Genomic DNA, 20,546 nt, shown 5'->3' with positions numbered 1-20,546 from the left:
ATATGTATCTCACACACACATTTAATTGACCGTTTCAACCACATTGAGCAAAAACCAGCATAAACCCTGGTTAGGTACGTATAATCTTGGTTTAAGCTGGTCACGTTCTGGTTTCTCAGCACATGACCAGTTTAAACCAGCACGTGACCACCTTAAACCAGCACAAACCAGTATTAAAACATACCTAACCCAGCATATGCTGTTTTATCAACAGGGAGGAATCTTTCTGTCAGTGGTGCTTGCAATTTTAAAGCCCTCCTGTAGTAATCTGACCACTTCAAAATCATCTTGCCTTTTTTCAGTTTACATTTATTATGTCTGAGCTTCCGGAAGTGCTAATCCTGGCTCACAGGTAACTGTGGGTGGGACCAGGCCCTTGGCTCCCCGACAGAGAAGTCCCTTTGCTGTGGCTGCGGATGTCTCTCCTCCGTTGAACTTCCTGTAAGGTCGTCTTGGAGGTCCACGACGAGGAGGGGCTCCACGCAGGCACAAAGAAGGGAAACTGAACCCAGCCAGACAGCAGGCAGGACAGGACATTACATCATCCTGTTCCGTGGTGGGTGGTAAAGGTGCTGGGGCAGGACCGCGGTAACCGTTTAGTCTAGCCCATGCTAACGGCCGCCCGGGTCTCAGTAGTCCATTGTTATTGTCCAAACGGGGAAGGGGAGGTAATAAAGGTGGCCCGTCGGAAACAGGCGTAGGCCATCCATTGGGCTTTAAGGATGATGAAGATGAATTAAAAGAACCGCTGATAAATCGTTTTCCTGAAATGAATCTTTCCGCTGTGTCGGGGGAGCTGCTACAATCCTTTGGTTCTGTGTGGCAAAATCCATTCTTTTCAACCTCTTCCTCCTCTTCCTCGTCTACCCGCTCTAAAGACACCATGTCTAAATCCAGCAGCAAATCTGAATCCTCAATCTCATCCAGCCATTCCTCCACATCTTTCTTCATTTCATTTCCGAGTTCCTCATTCCTCTACTCCTGTCCCTCACACTCATTCGGGTCTCGGAAGGGGAGTTGTCGACCCATCTCGGGGGTGCACGGCAGAGACCGACATCTTCGAGGGGGTCCACGGAGTCCCGGGTAGCTTTTAAAAGATGGGGAAGCACAGGGGTCTGGAGGTGGTGGGAGGGTAAATGTAAGAGAGATGACGGATTTGCTGGGGGTGTCGAAGAGCTTGATGCGACCACCATTGAGATCTTGCCGAAGAGAGAAGGGGTTGACACGTGCAGGTGTACCCAGACACGGCGATGTGGCAGGAGGCAACATGTCTGACTGACTACGTGACAGACGCTGTTCACCCGGATGGCATGGGGCACTTCTCCTCCTATACGGGTTGACGTCAATGGCAACAGGTTCTGAGGAAATCACAACAACTTTACTGTTTAAGCAACATTTCCTCAAAACTTAACCAAGAATATCATAAACAGAATGTATAAAAGAAATAAAAAGAAATATAAAAGAGACGTAAACTTTTGTAGTATGATTTAGTATGCAAGTATGAGTAAATTTAAATACGTGGCCGTGAAAAATACATAACTTTTTATTTATTGTCCTGTTTGGTCTGTTCAGTTTATGTAAAAAACTATTTGCACACAACTGCAAAAAACTATTTAAGTTGATTTGAACCGTATACACATTGTGGCGCAATCCAAACATTGATGTTTATATGAGGATCCATTGGCTCAACCAATGGCATGACTTTGTGTTGGGACCTGTTTGACGATTATGGCTAATATGGGTTATAAATCTGAAAACTGTAATATACTTACCCAATATAATTGGAGCTTCACTTATCTCTCTTTCACTCTCTATTATCTCGAGGGTCACTACTATCTCAGAGAAGGCAGGACGGCTGTCTGCACACATCTTAAACAGAAAAAGGAAAACAACTATAGAAACAGAATTGACAAAAAAACATTTTACCATTTTGGATATCAAAGCCGGTCTCGGTGTATAATAACATATTCACACAGTTATTTTTTTGAAATTATGGGTCTATCTTTGCAAACCTGACTTACATTGCAGCACTTAACAGCCAGACGTAGAAACGAAGGTGGACAGTCTCCCACCATCTGCTTAAATGTGTCAATGTCCAGGCCAAAATCCTACAGACAACCAGACAGACACATAAAAATTTTAAATGTAGACCTGCCTTGTTTTTTAGTGATAGAATGCAACATTACCCACATCTGCTATTTTTTGAGAAAAGCATTTTGCAAGTGGGTAATGCCATATGTTTTTATGTTTGGGTAAACTCTCTCTTTATCAAAAATCAATTTATGTGAAAATGTACTCTGTATTCTGCTTCACCAGCAGATGGAGGTAACAGTCTAAAAAAAGTAGATACAGAATCAGATTCCAATTCCAACTCAACCAGTATATAGTTAATGAAAAGTGAAACATCATTTGTTGGATGTACTGTAGGTGGATGCAGGGACGTGCACAGGGGGGTTGCTCAGGTTGCCCGGGCAACTGCCCATATGCCCTTCTCGACTCACGTTGCCCTCCCGAGGTGGAAAATAAATAAATAAAACATACAATGGATGGAGAATTTCACATACGTCTAGATAAAAAAAACGCGAAAAGCCTCATTCACCTCCGTATTCGGGCAACGAGAGTGAAAGTCAGAAGAGGAAGGGGGTGTTTACATGGCTGCAGCGCTGCACGTGACCGGCACCTGAGCTGAGCCTGCGCATGAGCGGCCCTAGAATATGGCGTTCCAAAGGGTCCAAAAAAATGACTAACCAGCACACACACGTCTCACTGAACGTCTAACTCCGCGTCTTAACTTTTTTTAAATTCTGCTATTTATTGCATTGAATTCAAGACGCAGACGAGACGTTGACGTGACGTAGACGTCACGTAAATCACGTGTAGCAGTGAAGCGTCCAGTTAGGCGTCACGTGTCATTCACGTGTAGCAGTGAAGTCATTTGTTTTCATTTTTGCTAACACGTATTGTAACACGCTACTATACACGGCTTAATGCAGTGTTTTAAGCGTCACTTTGTTATGGCGTTCCAAAGGGTCCAAATATGGCGTTCCAAAGGGTCCAAAAAAATGACTAACCAGCACACACACGTCTCACTGAACGTCTAACTCCGCGTCTTAACTTTTTTTAAATTCTGCTATTTATTGCATTGAATTCAAGACGCAGACGAGACGTTGACGTGACGTAGACGTATGGAAGGCCAAAAGGGTCAAAAACGCGCGAATTTTAACACGTCAACAACACGTTAAGTACGTGTACTTTACGCGTACTTTACGTGTACTTTACGCGTACTTTACGTGTACTTTACGCGTGAAAAATTAACGTGTACTTTACGTGTATTTAACACGTACTCAACGTGTTAAATACACGTCAAGTACACGTAGAATACACGTAAACAACGCGTGATTCAGGCCGGTTTTCCCTTTTTTAACGGGTCAATATCATTGGCTGCCTTCGAATTGGGTCAAACCATTTCTGCACACCTGGGGGGTCCTATAGACTCTGTGCTACCAACATGAAACATGCTATGGATACTTCTATTTATTTGTCTTTTCTTGTCTCTTATTTATTATTGTTATGTAGATAAACTAATATGATTGCTGTACAAAATGAAAATGACCTGCTTTTACTCCACTCAAGCTTTTTTCTTAAATAAACACAGTAGTAGAAATACTAGCTTTACCATTTATCAAACTTTGGTAAGCATAAAAAAATTATATATTTGTGTGGGAAAACAGTTACAGCAGAGGTACTTAATTAAGATAGTTATAGGATAAAGCGTATTGTAGTACATATAGGTCTTTGTAAAACAAGGTGAGCTTTTTGTGCCAACAATTATAACCAGCAGGTGGTGCTTGTTAAAACATTTCTGTTTCAGAGATTTTGCACTTAAACACATGTGATATAATTTAAATTAATTAAAAGACTTTCAGGATTAGGATGAGCGCTTGTACCTAATTTTATTAAACAATTATTTGTGAAATTGGTGAATAATAACATGAAAGAGTGACATCTGCGCCCAACAACCAAATCGTATCGTAGTACTGGCAGCTGATGAAGACCAAATATCATTAAAAGGTTTTTTAACCTTTATAAGGGTGAAATAAATAAAGAAAAGACACTTTCTGTGTGCATTGATAGAAACTTAGAATTTAGAAACTTACCATCGAGGTAAATGCAGAGCTATTCTTTATTGCATATATTTGAATGTGAACATAAATTACTGTCCCCTTCTTGAGGAAACTGAAGCCTCTACATTCAGTTTCTACAAGAGAAATATAAACAAAAAATCTTCAATTCCTGTATATAAATTAAAGTCAGTCCTATGCTACGAACGAATGCCACGTTCTCAGAATTAAATGACGTATCTAAACTAACAGATAACATTTGTTTGTAAAACTTTGTCAGGGCCTTTTAAGAACCCTGTAACCCTCTCAGTGCCCTTTTAAGGTGCTGGATTGTTAATTAATGAAACAACATTAAGACGTAACAGGTGGAAAACAGATGTCAGTATGTAAACTCATATAATTAAGCAGCCATATGAACACTATACATATTTATTCATGTATACTTTACTTCCTGTATTTAGCCATTTAACAAACAATATAAAAATTGGAGCGTCAGTATGCATTTAAAGTGACAAAGTATATTGATGTCAATGATGGCTGGTCCCAGCTGAATGGTCAGCTGAATCATACAATTTTAATACTTTAGGTCATAACCATCCTGACACTGGTTTGAGTGAGGCCACACTAAAGTGGCTATCTGCCACCAACCGGCCATTAATTGCCCTGTCTTATTACAAAAAGGGAAAATTGTATATAGGGTTTCTTTGCCACAATCCAAGTGTTCTGTTTTGTTCCCATACTTTACCTCTCAAGCACTGACAGAACACAGATTCATGCACTGAGCCAGGCAAGTTGACATCCACGCTTAAGTTGGTCATCAATATAACTATTCTTTACAATTTTGGTGTCACTGAGAAGATAGCTCACATGCATAATAGACTTGTTATTGTCATGGTTTTACAGGTTTGGTTCTACTATTTTTGTCTTATTTCGTTAGTTAATTAGTCCCTCAACTGATTCTGTTTTAACTGATTATGTTCCCCTATTAAGTCCCCTATTAATGTTCATTTAGTTCATTGTCCAGTATTGTTTTTGTGTGTTAATGGATGGCTGTCTGTGTCTATCATTTTTCAATAATTACTTAAATATCTTTGGAATTCTACTTTGTCATACTGTCGTGATCGTGGAGGAGGAGGAAGAAGAACCCAAGTGCAGACAACGCTGATGAAGGGGTTAAACAGAATGCAAGTCCCAGAATGTTAATGGATTTTGTCCAAAGGCAGAGAGCAGGCGGTGTCTTGTGGCTGTTTGAGTGCATTCAACCACATGAGTATCTTTACCACGAACACAATCCGGTCAAATGCAATTAGACTATCTCTTAAATTGGCCAAAAGTGGTTTCATATGTTACCATAGCAAATTGTGGTCTCTAACTTAAAACCTCTTGCGCTACAACAGTCCAAAATTTCTAAACTTTTTTGCTCATAAAATTTACCCTGGAATCATTGGCTCTTGACATCATTATCTCTCATTAATAAAGTGTCACACCATCAAGCTGCCATCCTCAGGATCTCAGGGACAATCACTAGGAGTTATTTGGAGATGTTATCCTTCTGTCTGTTGGACACTAGTCTGCACTTCAAACACAAATTATAGTGGTGATATACATTATTTGCCAAATTCTGTACTTATGGACATTTTGGCAGGGTTAGGATTTAACAGCAGTTTTCATGTTTGTTTCTGATATTCAACTGAAGCTGACACATATTGTCTTGTCTTTTTTCTTTATAGTTATTTTAAATTTTATGTCATTTTTGTCCTGCTTAAACTCAAACTTAATTATCTTACATGTCCTGTTAGGTCAGGGGAGAGCAGGTTGTGCATTCAGCTAAAATTATTTGCACACACAACCTTCAGGTGGATGCTGTATACGTAGAAACTAAATTTTGAAGTCCACCTTATTGTATCTTACAGTCTTCCTGTAGCGCTGAATATCTCCCCTACAAGTTGGTATCATTGTCCCATTGTCACAGTTTCTGCAGCTATATTTTTTATTGTAATTTGGAGATAAAACTATATATTCTTATTGGTTTGTTGACTGTTTTTCTTACAGGTACAACTGTTAAGGTGGTATTGTTTTGTTACAGACTTAACATAACATAGCCTTATATTTATATTTAAGCCTTATCATAACATAGACTATATCTATTTTTAAACCAGTTAATGTATTTATATCATATATCTATTTGTTGTACATTTGGCCACGGTACCATTTCTCAAGAAATAAAAGCATATCTCAGAAATAAGATTACTTGTAAACTAGGGCTGTCAAATGATTAATCGTGATTAATCGCATCCAGAATAAAAGTTTGTGTTTACATAATATATGTCTGTGTAATGTGAATATTATATTTGTATTTATAAAAACATACACATACAAGCATATATTTAAGAGAAATATCAAACATAAACATTTATAAACATTTAAATAAAATTTTAATGATTGGGAAATTTGGATAAATACATCTACAGTAAATATTTCCTAAAAATACAATATATTCATGTATGTGTATGTTTCTGTGTTTATAAATACAAAAATGTACACAGACATATATTATGTCAACACAAACTTTTATTTTGGATGTGATTAATCACGATTAATCATTTGACAGCCCTATTGTAAACATATTCTACTGTTAAAACTATACAGTTGAAAACGTGGAGTATAGCTGAGCATTGCAGTTTAATTTATTGCAGTGATATTAGTGTCTTATTAAAGTATGGTATGCCTTAATATATAAATCATGAGTATGACCTGGGATGGGCTATTACAGAAAAAAACATGTGTCAGTATCTTATTTCATTGATATCTATTGTGATTTGATTTTGATTCTGTAATATGGCACTTCTGTGGTATTTTGGGTGCATCCTACTGGTCATAGCAGCACATTTATCTCAGTCTTTAAAAGTTTGTTGTTTACCAAAAATCGAAATTCATTACAATGGATTGTATCAGAATTATAAAGAACCACATTTGTAACTTTTTGTTAGAAAACTGATTTTCTAGAAAACTTTTATCTTATCTTAATAAACTTAATTTTTACTAACCTACTTATAGACATTTATACGTGTGGGCTACACAAGAAAAGTACAAATAAACAAAAGGATCTTTCATGGTGGTAGCATGTAGCCTATGAGCAGCAGGCAACCCCCCAAGTGTGCAGAAATGGTTTGACCCAATTCGTAGGCAGCCAATGATATTGACCCGTTTCAACTGGAAACCAGCGTCTGAATCACGCGTTGTTTACGTGTATTCTACGTGTACTTGACGTGTATTTAACGTGTTAAATACACGTAAAGTACACGTTAATTTTTCACGCGTAAAGTACGCGTAAAGTACACGTAAAGTACGCGTAAAGTACACGTACTTAACGTGTTGTTGACGTGTTAAAATTCGCGCGTTTTTTACCCTTTTGGCCTTCCATACAGACGTCACGTAAATCACGTGTAGCAGTGAAGCGTCCAGTTAGGCGTCACGTGTCATTCACGTGTAGCAGTGAAGTCATTTGTTTTCATTTTTGCTAACACGTATTGTAACACGCTACTATACACGGGTTAATGCAGTGTGTCAAGCGTCACTTTGTTAACTTTCACTTCACTCATTCCTCTCAATGAACGTGACGTCTGCGTCTGTCCTAAAAACTAACGATAATCTGTTGTTTTCTTGACATTCTGTTAATTGTGTTACACACTGGTAAGGACCAGCTGTCAATCTTAGTTTATGCAGTTTGTAATGCTTTGTGTTAAGTGTTCGTGAAATACATCTAAGTCCAAAACCGTGTGATATCATTATATGTTGGGCATGTGTTTATATTGTTCTGATGCGATCGATTATTGCTGCGTTTCCGATATAATTCACTATAACAAATACACACCACGTTAAAATGTGGTGACCACTGCTGTGTACAGTTATTAGTGCTTTATAAATAAATAAACGCTTGCATTTATTTGATCTGTGTTTCACTTTATTTCCAGTAGGTTGCATAAATGCAACATTAAATGGTTTGCCAAGCCATATATGTTTTTATGTTAAATAATAATAATAATGTGTGTGTGGGTGTGTGTATTTGCAAGGTTTTACTAATTTACTGGACAATGTCATATTATTGTTTTTGTGTTTTATTTTTTACTTATTTGTGATGCCAAGAAAATTCTGGCAGGATAAATAAAAAACTGAAGCAGCAGATTTCCTCCAAATCTGCTAAAACAGAAATAAATATAACACAATATTCTTATTCAGGGATTTTAAAGTCCAGAACATCTTCAAATCTACTGTGTTCTACATTGTTTTCAACCATAATTGAATGCAAAACAAATGCAAAGGCTGCTTTTGCCATCTGATAAAATGACAAAACTGGTGGTGCAAGTCATTGAACAATTCAAAGCTCTCATTTTAAACCACACTTACAAACTATAATCATTACGTATTTTCAACCTAACATTTGTCACAGTACTGAATTTATTATTACATAAATAAGTAGTTTTTGGCACCCTCTGATTTTGATAGTTGTATCTCAGCCAAATATCATAATATTAATTTAGCTAATTACTTGAATTAGTACTTATTTGTTTAGTACTAATTAAACTGCATGAAAGGTGCATGGGTGGAAGAATGTAGAATTGGTTTAGAAATTGATTTGTATTTTATTGTGCTTCTCATTGAGCCACTCCTTGGTGGTCTCAGCTATATGTTTTAGGTCTCTGTCATGTTGAAGGCCGATCCACTACCCATCTTGAGTGTTCTAGTTGAGGGGAGGAGTTTCTCGTACAATATTTAACAGTTAATGGAACCGTCCCTCTTATTTTGGTGACTTAGAGACACCTAGTGGTGAAAAGTACATGCTGCATATTTAATTCCATTAATGCTATTTCTTCCTGTTCGATATGTTGTCGAGAAGGATTTCCAAAAAAACTATTCCAGAAGAACAGGATAATTTGAATAAATATATTTACCACGTTGACCAATCTCACATGTACGGAGACCTGGAGGGGACATGCTCGTTTCACTAAGTTTTGTCGTGGCCACGAAATATTACCCCTTGGAAATCTGATAATATGTTGTGAGCAAGAATAAGCAAGGGAAACGTGAGATCAGTCAAATGATTACAACATACTCAAACTTTAATTTACTCTTCAAAAAAGAAAGAATACGCTTACTTTCAGTTAATAACTGTTTAAGGCAGGGCTCTTCAATAGGCGGCCCGCAAATGATTTTTTTTGGCCCGCTTGATGCACTAAAAGTGTATTCAGTTTCATTTGGGTTGGCATGACATCACCGCACGAAAACACACGAAGCACTCTGATCTCACATAGCTCTCGCGGTACTCCATCAGCCAATCACAATGCTGGCGCGAAAATGCAAACGGCGCAGGTTCATTGACAGCTAGTGACAAGGGTTGACAGCGAAATCATGGCGATTGTAAAAAAGAGAAAGGTAGACACAGAATATTTAAAAGAATGGACTTAACAGTTTTGTTTTATTTTGCCTGACCACCACAAGGCAAAGCCAACGTGTTTATTATGCACAAGACCGTGGCGGTCTGCAAGAATGATAACTTGAAACGGCATTTCGGGGCATTGCGCAGAAATTTCAAATGCAGTTATCCGGAACATTCTGAAAGCCTGTAACTGCAGCATTCTAACGTGTGGCTTGGAACCTGGCAAAGGCCAAAAAACCGTTCACTGACGCCGAATTAATTAAAACCTGTGCAACTGACATGGTGGATAAACTTCTAAATCACGACGCGAAAATAAAGAAAATGGTAACGGAGCAGGTTCCATTATCTGATTGCACAGCAACAAGAAGAGTGGAGCCATTGGCGGGTGAGTGCCTGTCTAATCTGTTATAAGACATAAAGAAAGCAGAAGCCATATCACTCGCAATAGACTCGTCTCGCGAACTAACCGACATTGCACAGCGGTGTTTGTCCGATTTTTTTTATGGGAAGGATTTCCGCGAAGAGCTGCTTTGTTTGCTGCCGATGCATGGCCGCACAACCGGTGAAATACTTTTTAACGAACTAACGGAGTTCTTTAAAAATAATGAATTAGATTTGAGCAGAGTTGTTTCTGTCATTACTGACGGGGCTCCCTCAATGGTTGGACATCAAAAAGGCCTGATAAGCACTAGCTTCATAAATCGGTGTTGAAAAATGAAAGAGACGATGGATGCAGTCACGAGGCTGGTAAACTTTATTCGCGAGAGCTCGAGTCTGCCACATCGTCGTTTCCGAGCTCGTCGTGTGCTGAAGAGAGTTTGTGAATATAATGTTACTGTATAGAACTAAGGAAATAGAACTAATAAAAAACATATTTATATTGTGATTTTTTTAAAAACAAATAAACAACTGTAAAAAAAAATAATAATAATGACAATAATAATAATAATAGCAGAACAAACATTGTAGTTATCCAATTATAGTCGGTGGCCCTTGACTTGCTATTGTTAGTAGAATTTGGCCCTTGGTGAAAACTAATTGAGGAACCCTGGTTTAAGGTATTGTCAATATAAAAACATAAAATTGCTTGTAGCCTATGTTCAGGCAGACGCAGACGTCGCGTTCAGTGAGACGCAAACGTCACGTTCGGCAGACCAACGATTCAAGCAACAGACGCAGACGTCACGCTCGGCAGACGCAGACGTCACGTTCGGCAGACGCAGACGTCACGTTCAGTGAGACCTGTGTGTGCTGGTTAGTCATAATTTTGGACCGAATGGAACGCCATAGGTTTTGGCACGGAGTTCCCGCCATAGGTCGAGCGCAGTTGCTCTCCTCCGACTGCGCTACTCAAAAGCATGATGGGAAACGACTGACTGATGACACAGCTTCAAGCTCATTGGCTGAGAATGTCAACGATACATTTTCTCTTCATTCTAAGAATTAGATTACGCATCTGTTAATTTATATTTACATGCAAACTAAACAAAAACAAAAACACACATAGTGAAGTTAAGAATTAGGACGTGCGTTTATTTTATATTTCTCTTCATTAGAATTCTTCCTTGTTTTAATTTACACTTTATTCTATTGTATGTTTGTGTGAATTAATAAATCAATCCATTAAAAATATACATGCACACATACATATCTAAATGGACTGTTTAGTCATTATGCCTCATCTTTGTGTGGTTTCATCTGAGAAGTGTCTGGGTCTTAAAACAAGGGAAGAAATTCTGAAGAATGTTTGCTACAATACAGCTTTGACTTGTATGGTATGGAAAAATACTATGGACGTGAAATGGTGGCAGAAACCTGCTTGTTATTAAATATGATAAACATTTGTTATGAACTCTGTCTCTCAAAAGCAACTTGCTATTTACTTAATTTACCATTTGTTTATACAATCCTTGAAAATGTCTTACATGTTTTTGTGTAAGCTGTTTATTTGTACATTATTTGACAGTACATTCAGTGATTATTATTGTAACCATCTTCATGTAAAAACAGTGGTATTTCGATTACATCCACTTCGTCTGCGATAAAAAACGCGAACGCGATCTCCTCCACTGTTCACGTTTGCAAGCGACAAAACAACGAGTTTCCCTTCAGTCGGTCTCTCAACGTTGTGAGAGACTGACTGGGGTTTGATCTTGAGAACCTACCTTCTCCGAGATAATTAATTATAAAACGCCAATGGGCTTGGCGAATGGCACGCGCACGCCAGTCTCCGCCCCGTGCATACGGGTATAAAGGAAGATGGCGGCGGTCATTCACTCATCCTTTGTTCTTCGGAACCTGTGTGTTTGCTGATGCTACACGCGATACTCGACTTCGAGAAAACTTTTAACCTGCTGGATTTATGACGCGGAGCAGCGGACTTCTCCTTTCGGTGGACTTCCCCTGGGCGTTTCGGCCGAAGGCTACAGACCTTAAGAGGTAAGTCCCTCCGGCTACGAGCATGTCTCGTAGCTGTATCCTTGGGTGTGACAGACTCATCCCGGAGTCTGACGGCCATGATTCCTGTGTCACTTGCTTGGGGCTCAAGCATGCTGAGGCAGGTTTCACTGATGCGGTATGTCCCGTGTGTGCGGACATAGCAATCAGGGTGTTGCGGTCACGGTGGCTACGTGCTTTTGAGCGCTGCCACCACCCCGTCTGTTTCCCAGGCCTGTTCAGCTGCCGTTTTCGGCGAGGTTGACCGCTTTGGCGAGCGGCGGGGGTGATTTAGGGACGCCGATAGATGTTGCTCCGTCAGTTTCACGCTCGCGGACCATCTATACCCCTTCACGCTCACCTGGTTCGTCCCCTACGAGCGGCAGACGGCCGTCTCATAGTGGTAAGACTTCGCATACGGATGATGACGCTATCTCTGTCGCTGCGTCGGACAGCTGCCTGCTGGCATCGGATACGGAAGACTCCTCTGATCTCCTGTCGTCAGGCAGTCGAGCTCCGGAGGAGACTGACGCTGAGATGTCGGCCATGCTTTCCCGGGCAACCGCGTGCATCGGGTTGCAGGGTGTAACAACATCCTCCTCGGAACGCTCGCGGCTAGATGCGCGGTTTCGGGGGCGTGGTCAAAAGCCACGCCCCGCTCCGTTACCATTCTTCCCGGAGGTGCATGATGAGCTCGCCAAGTCCTGGAATGCGCCCCTTTCGGCGCGTTTCAGGCCGGAGGGCTCGGTGGCTGTGACTTCCCTGGTTGGTGGGGCGGCTAGAGGCTATGTTCACGTCCCCCGCGTGGAGCGTGCAGTCGCGGGCCACTTGTGCCGCAGACAGCTGCCACATGGGGGGGCTCGACCTAGACTCCCGTCCAGAGCATGTAAGCTCTCTTCGACACGTGTCGAAGGCTTGCAGTGCTGCTGGACGAACCGCCTCCGCTCTCCACGCCATGGCGGTCCTCCGGGTTTTTCAGGCGAAAGTCCTGAAGGATTTGGACGGCGGGAAGTCCGACCCAACTCGTATGAGTGAGCTGCGTACTGCCACAGACCTCGCGCTAAGAGCGACGAAGGCCACGGCACGTGCCCTGGGTCGGTCGATGTCCACAATGGTGGTCCAAGAGAGGCATCTGTGGCTTAGTCTTGCGCAGGTGAGCGGCGCCCAGAACGCCCGTTCTGGATGCGCCCATCTCGCAAGCAGGGCTGCTTGGTGATACCGTGGAGGACGGCAGTTCTCCGCGGTCTGGAAGCAGACTGAGGCGATCGAACAGATCCTGCCACGCCGCAACGTGCCCGCCAACAGGTCGGCATGGTCTCGGGCACAGCCTGGTTCCCAGCAGCCCTGCCCTCCCGCGGCGGCCCTCCGGTTGAGGAACCTCCCAGAGGACGACCCACCAGAGAGACCCCGCGGTAGAGGGCATCTGTTCCCCGTTAGCAGCCCGCCAAGAGGTCCTTTAAGCGGCCCTGACGGGACGAACCAGGGGGAGATTTTACTGGGCCCGAATCCCGGCCTTTCCAACGCCGGATCGGAGAAGGATGCTGTCTGCCGCGTTCCATCGAGTCTGGGCCCTTTTCAGAGTCCGGCGCCCACATACTCTCAAAGAGACAAATCTCCCCTGGGTTTTCCTCCACAACACTCTCATCCAGACGGTGTATTGGATGGATCGGGCCGCCGACCGCAATCTCCCCTGGACATTGCGTCAGGCCGCCTGAAGCAGGTAAACATACAGAGCCGTCAACCTCCCGGGGGGTCCCCCCTGTGCGAGGTGACCGTACTGTCAGCCACCGAACCAGCCTTCCCCGGCACGGTGAAGCAGATTGTCCCTCTGGTCCCGTTGTCGCGGTTCTTGGGCGCTTGGTAGCGCACCAGCCCGTCACACTGGATAGAGAGGACAGTCCGTCTCGGTTACTCGATCCAATTCGCCAAGCGCCCCCCCCAAGTTTCGGGGCATTCTGTACACCTCGGTGCGAGGAGAGAATGCTTCCGTGCTTCGGCAGGAGGTCGCCGCCCTTCTGGCGAAGGGTTGCGGTCGAACCCGTCCCTATAACCGAGATGTCGTCCGGGTTTTACAGCCCGTACTTCATCGTGCCCAAAAAGGGCGGGGGGCTGCGCCCATTTTGGATCTGCGTCGCCTGAACAAGCACCTGCACAGGCTGCCGTTCAGAATGCTGACGCAGAGACGCATCCTCGGCTTGGTACGTCACCAGGATTGGTTCGTGGCAATCGACCTGAAGGACGCGTACTTTCACGTCTCTATTCTCCCCCGACACCGGCCGTTCCTACGGTTCGCGTTCGAGGGAAGGGCGAATCAGTACAGGGTCCTGCCATTCGGTCTGGCCCTGTCTCCACGGGTTTTTCCAAACTAGTGGAGGCTGCCTTAGCTCCTGTCAGGGAGCAAGGCGTGCGAGTGCTAAGCTATCTCGACGACTGGCTTGTCTTGGCACACTCGCGAGATGTGTTGTGCACGCACAGGGACCTTGTGCTTCGGCACCTAGACCGTCTAGGCCTCCGGGTCAACCAGGAGAAGAGCAAGCTCTCCCCCGCGCAGAGCACCTCTTACCTCGGTATGGAACTAGACTCTGTCCGTATGTCAGCACGTCTCACCAACGAGCGTGTACAGTCAGTGCTGCGCTGTCTGAGGTTGATCAGTCAGAATCCCTTGACGCCGCTGAATAATTTTCAGAGGCTCCTGGGGCACATGGTGTCCTCGACGGGGGTAATCCCTCTCGGGTTGATGCACATGCGGCCGCTTCAGCACTGGCTACAGAGTCGGGTTCCATGGACGGCGTGGCACGCCTGCACCAGGCGGATTACGGTGACGCCTCAGTGCCTTCGCACTCTCTTACCCTGGTCAGACTTGACCTTTCTCCGAGCGGGGGTTCCGCTCGGACAGGTTTCGAGGCGTGCCGTGGTAACGGCAGACGCCTCCCTGCAAGGGTGGGGTGCGGTGTGCAAGTGGGCACGCAGTATAGGGTCGGTGGACGGGTCCCCGACTGCGTTGGCATATCAACTGCCTAGAGTTGCTGGCAGTCCTTCTGGCACTGAGGAGGCTCCAGCCCCTCGTGCAGGACAAACACGTGCTAGTCCGGGTGGACAGCACGACTGCCGTGGCGTACATCAATCGCAAGGCGGCCTACGCTCACCGCAGTTATCACAACTCGCCCGACGCCTCCTCCTTTGGAGTCAGCAGGTGAAATCCCTGCGGGCCACGTTTCTTCCGGGCAACCTGAGCCAGACAGCCGATGCGCTCTCTCGACAGTGTACTCCCCGCGGAGAGTGGCGACTCCATCCCCGTGCAGCCCGGCTCATGTGGGAAGCGGTTCGGCAGGCACAGGTGGACCTGTTGCCTCCCCGGACTCCACCCATTACCCGCTATGGTATTCCCAGACCGAGGGTCCCCTCGGCACGGATGCCGTAGCACACAGCTGGCCGCGGGACAAGCGGAAGTACGCCTTTCCCCCCAGTGAGCCTCCTTGCACAGGTCCTGTGCAAGGTCAGGGAAAAGGGGCATCAGGCTCTGGTGAGTGGCGCCATACTGCCCCAACCAGACCTGGCTCTCGGATCTGGTAGATCTGACGACGGCCCCCCCTGGCCCATTCCCCTGACGAAGGACCTACCGTTGCAGGGGAAGGGCACGTTGTGGCACCCCAATGCAGGCCTCTGGAACCTCCATGCCTGGCCCCTGGACGGGACGAGGGCTTGCCCGTTAGCGGTCCGGGAGACTGTCTTACAGGCTAGAGCCCCACCTCTAGGCGGTTATACGCTTATAGTGGCGCCAAATTGTCCTGGTGTTCTCCCCGGGAGGAGAACCCGCGGAGTTGCCTGATCGGATCAGTGCTGACCCGCAGGTAAGTATCCCCGTCAGCACATCCTGTTCACCAGGTTCCTCAGGAGCGCGAGAAGGGTGGATCCACCTTGGCCGCGCTCCGTACCCTCTTGGGACCCTAATGTGGTCCTACAGGGCCTTGGTACGGCCCTGGTGAGCCCCTTAGAATTGCCAATCTTCCTCAGTTGGATGAAAGATGCACTCTTTGTGGCGCTCACCTCCTTCAAGAGGGTGGGGGACCTACAGGCATTCTCTGTGTCCCAAAGGTGCCTGGAACTCGGGATCGGTAATTCTCACGTGGTCCTGAGATCCTGTCCCGACGACGTGCCCAAGCTTCCCACTACTCCCTTCCGGGACCAGGTGGTGAACCTGCAGGCGCTCCCCTCCGGAGAGGAAGACCCAACCTTTTTATGTGTTGTGTCCAGTACGCGCGCTGCGCCTCGGTCTGGACCGCACACAGAGCCGCAGAAGCTCTGAGCAGCTCTTTGTCTGTTCTGGGAGACAGCACCCGGGGGGGGCTGTCTCCAAACAGAGGTGGCGCACTGGGTACCAATCCCAGGATCGCCGTGCTCGCTGGCAGTGAGAGCCCACTCCACTCGTGGGCACTGGCAGGGCGCCTCTCTGGCAGACATTGTAGAACTGCGGGTTGGGCTACGCCCAGTACCTTCACGAGGTTTTACAATCTCCACGTGGAACCAGTTGCAGCACATGCCCTTAAACGCCGCCAACGTTTAGGGTGGGCTCCTGGTTTGGGCGTACGCCTGCGAAAGCGCCTTCTCCCCTCACCAGGTGAGACTAGTGCGCTATTGTAGCCTACCTACTTTCCCCTCTCGGGCGAAGTATAGGCATTCCATCCATCACTAAGCATTGCACTTGGTAACAGACTGAGCGGAGCCGTCTGTTAGAACCAGGTCCGTTATAGGTAGAGTCATCCCTGCTCAGGCAGACCCCTGTATTAGGACTAGTGCCCCATACGTAGTGACTCCCCACTGGGTCGTCCCGTGTGTTGAATTCCTCACTCAGGATTTCCCGATTGGTGAATCTGTGACCTCCCCGCCGGTGGTAATCCCACCTGGATTGTCCCCTATTCGGGCTAACACCTTTCCGCATGTTGTTCTCCCCGCCGGGGAGACCATGTCATGTCTCCACATGTACCTCCCCTCCGGGTAGGATGTGGCCTCCGTAACACACTCTTCTAAGAGGAGAGCAGTGTTTCCCCAGTGTTCGGCTCCGGACAGCTCCTCGCTACTAGAGGCGTACCCCACTGTCCGTGAGGCCGTCAGTAGAGGCTTCTCAGTGTGACCAATACTATATGACTGGAAGATTACGTCTCGCGGTAGCACTCTTGTGACTCGCTAGCCCAGTCAGGGTCGCTCCGCTAGAGGTCGTGATATTGGTGCAAGCGCTGTGGCGTTTAAGATTGATCCCCAGTCAGTCTCTCACAACGTCGAGAGACCGACTGAAGGGGAACGTCTCGGTTACGTCTGTAACCTCGGTTCCCTGATGGAGGGAACGAGACGTTGTGACTTCATGCCACAACGCTGCACCGAATCACTGCAGTGAACGGGAGTGCCCTCTCAGGTTCCTCAGTACAAAGGGTGAGTGAATGACCGCCGCCATCTTCCTTTATACCCGTATGCACGGGGCGGAGACTGGCGTGCGCGTGCCATTCGCCAAGCCCATTGGCGTTTTATAATTAATTATCTCGGAGAAGGTAGGTTCTCAAGATCAAACCCCAGTCAGTCTCTCACAACGTCTCGTTCCCTCCATCAGGGAACCGAGGTTACAGACGTAACCGAGACGATTCACGAAGTGTCCGACTTCAAAGGTCTTTTTTGACCCCTCCCCTTACTGCAGCCGCCTACTCTCACCTACATTTCAGGCGAGGCAAGGCGCATCTCAAACAAGCCTATTGGCTGAAAGAGGTGTCAAATAAATATCTGATATATCATTGGTTAAAAACGTAAACAAGCCTGGAGTCCACGTGCTGGCTTCGTCACATCATAATGGTAACTTGCTGAAACGACAGACCTTATTTAGTCCGGACTCCGGAATGGACAAAAGAGCACAACTTTATATAAAAAGGCTGTAGATACACTTTTCATGAATGTCGCTGTGAAGTGGACGTTTGTAGTCAAGGGACCTGCGACATGCCAGCACAGAAAAACAAAAGTAACCGACGAGCTGCAGGTACATCTTCCCTTAAGCTTAGGTCAAATATTCATTGCCAGACAATTTTTGAAAAAACAGAGTAGGCTGTTTCAGAATCACTGTATCATGAGACCATCGATATGATGCACAAAATTGTATTGTAGTTGCGAGTACACCAGAGTCCTATGCAGTTATTCTTGCCTCACTTAATGCTGCAAAGTGTCTCCTTTTTTTGTGTTATGGAAATGGCCCCTATTACGTTATCAGAAAAGGTGATTTTGTGATGTATAACAAACGAACGATCATCATCATCAAGTTTTATGAAATGTATTAAAAACTTCATAAATCCAGGCTGAGTTTGCCACGTTAAGCCTAAATATTAAGACAGATAGCTTGCAGACAAGCAGCCTGCTACAATTGTTTTGGTAGGTAGGCATTAGGCAAACTAAGCTACATATGTCGGCTGATAGTTAGTTTCTCACATTTCATTTTAGCAAGAAGAATGAATGATGGAAGCAATGCATCACATTAATTATTTTATTCTAAATGGTTAAATGCCCAAATCCTATCACTATTTTGGGTATTGTTTGAAGCCAAGATGCCCACTGAAAAGAGGCGGATTCAGCAGAGATATTTCAGGGAGTTATGTTTTTCTGTGTTATTATAAGTACTAGTTGAGGTGATTGAGTGCTGTATTTCAGTGTTTTACTTCTTTATATATATATATATGAATAAAGACCCTGTTATTCTCAGTCCTTCATATAGCCTGTGAGGTTTTTTGGGGGGTGGGGGGGTTGCCCTTTTTTCAGGTCAGAGCAACTGCCCCTCAAAATTCCTGTGCACGTCCCTGGGTGGATGTATTGAAGAATAAATCCAACATGTGTCCTATGGTGTGACTTAGCAAAATGTATCAGTTGTATTAGATACAGTACCTCTGTCCGGGGGAGGATATCTGGGTCAGCTTCAATTCGGGCAATGATCTCACAAAGAATTATTCCATATGCAAAGACATCAGCCTATGGCATACAAATGCTAACTGTAAAACTTGAAATGACACAAACATAGTAAACTTGGAAGTTAAGACGTTGGTATTCGATGACAAAGTACCTTCTCGTTGTAAATCTCTCCTCGCAACATTTCTGGAGCCATCCAATAGGGGGAGCCCACAACAGCCAACGGTTGCTTTTCGACACAATCACTGTAGACATGCAAGAAAATATTTTTTTATTATTTCACATTTTAATTGTTGTAGATTTATCTCTCTTCTGATATATTTAAAATGCAAGCTTAAAATATCACATATATATTCCAAAACAATAAGTGTAAGTGTATGTGCCATAAATGACATATTTCTTTGAAAAAGAAAACATGGACTGACCTGTAATCAGGGATTTTCTCTGCCAGTCCAAAATCCCCAACCACAGACATGAAAGCACCATTTTCACAACGCACCAGACAATTCTGCAAAAGGTTGATGAGCACTTATGATTTTTTATACACTTTCAACTCCTCACCTGTTTTTTATCCATTATCATACATGGGCAAAAAAGCGGGTCCCAGGCACTCAGTCAAATATGAGAAGGAGAAGGATAAAGTTAAAAATCCTTTATTAAGTTTGGCTTAAGTCATTAAAAAAAATATATGTACAAGAGCCAACATGTTTCGACCAACAACTGGTCTTCCTCAGGGCAAAGTATTACAAAGAATGAGAATGACATCAAATTATAAATAAACTCCCACCCACAATCAGACAATGGAATATTCAATAAGTTGTTGTTGGTCGAAACATGTTGGCTCTTCACCTGAGCGCCTGGTTGAACCTCTTCATATCATACATGGGCATTTGTGGTTGTGTGGCCCTCACCTTAGACGTGAGATCTCTGTGGAAAATGCCCTTGCTGTGAAGATACTGAAGCCCTCTTGCGATGTCCAGAGACAGACCGATCCTTACGCTCCATGACAGGTATATGTCACTGTCCAGCAGCTGCTCCAGGTTCCCTCCATTAATGTACTGTGTAACCATCACAATGAAACACATCAATCATTCAGCCCACTCTCTCATACAGTCTCAATTTACCTTCCAATCTTACCTCAGTGAGAGCATGAAGCTGCCCTTCATGAACACACACCCCCAAAAACCTAACAGAAAAGGGAGGGAAAACAAAAACATTGGAAAAAAATGAAGTCATGTTATTTAACACATACATTTCTGTTACCACTATCAAGACACTTGATAGTGGCAATTTGAACCAATTAGTAAATAGCTGTCTGACTGACACAAAGCAAGTCATTGAAATTGAAAAATTAGTCTGTCATTCCTCTAATAACTGTGCAAAATTCATTTTAAAGACCCAGAGCCCATTTTAATGTATGAATAAATGTATTATAGTCACCGTGGAGAAAACTGTGCCTGCCAAATGCATAAAGTTAATAAATTCTCTGACTGGACAAGATAAGTCGACAAAATATAAACCTTAAATTCTGAGAAAGTGAATGACTGAACAAAACCTGCTTATACGTTAAGTCCCCCATTTGGATGGTTTGGCCTTCTATGCAGTGCCGCGTAGTTTAG

At 44.4% G+C, this 20,546-nt stretch overlaps 1 pseudogene across 1 annotated transcript; it reads right to left on the bottom strand.

Moving 5' to 3' along the window:
- Nucleotides 1-312: 312 nt before the first annotated feature.
- On the bottom strand, nt 313-20,506 carry LOC306897123 (dual specificity testis-specific protein kinase 1-like; annotated as a pseudogene). Its single transcript has 9 exons — nt 20,493-20,506; nt 20,065-20,113; nt 19,839-19,985; nt 19,353-19,435; nt 19,082-19,172; nt 18,907-18,990; nt 2,022-2,108; nt 1,773-1,869; nt 313-1,358 (listed from the first exon to the last, which is right to left on the bottom strand). The product of its transcript is annotated as a dual specificity testis-specific protein kinase 1-like (transcript).
- Nucleotides 20,507-20,546: the final 40 nt, after the last annotated feature.

This window comes from Barbatula barbatula, assembly GCF_947034865.1.
Source record: "Barbatula barbatula genome assembly, chromosome: 8".
Lineage (NCBI taxonomy): Eukaryota > Metazoa > Chordata > Actinopteri > Cypriniformes > Nemacheilidae > Barbatula > Barbatula barbatula.
Note: the sequence above shows the minus strand (reverse complement) of the source record. Positions and strands in the feature narration are given on the sequence as shown.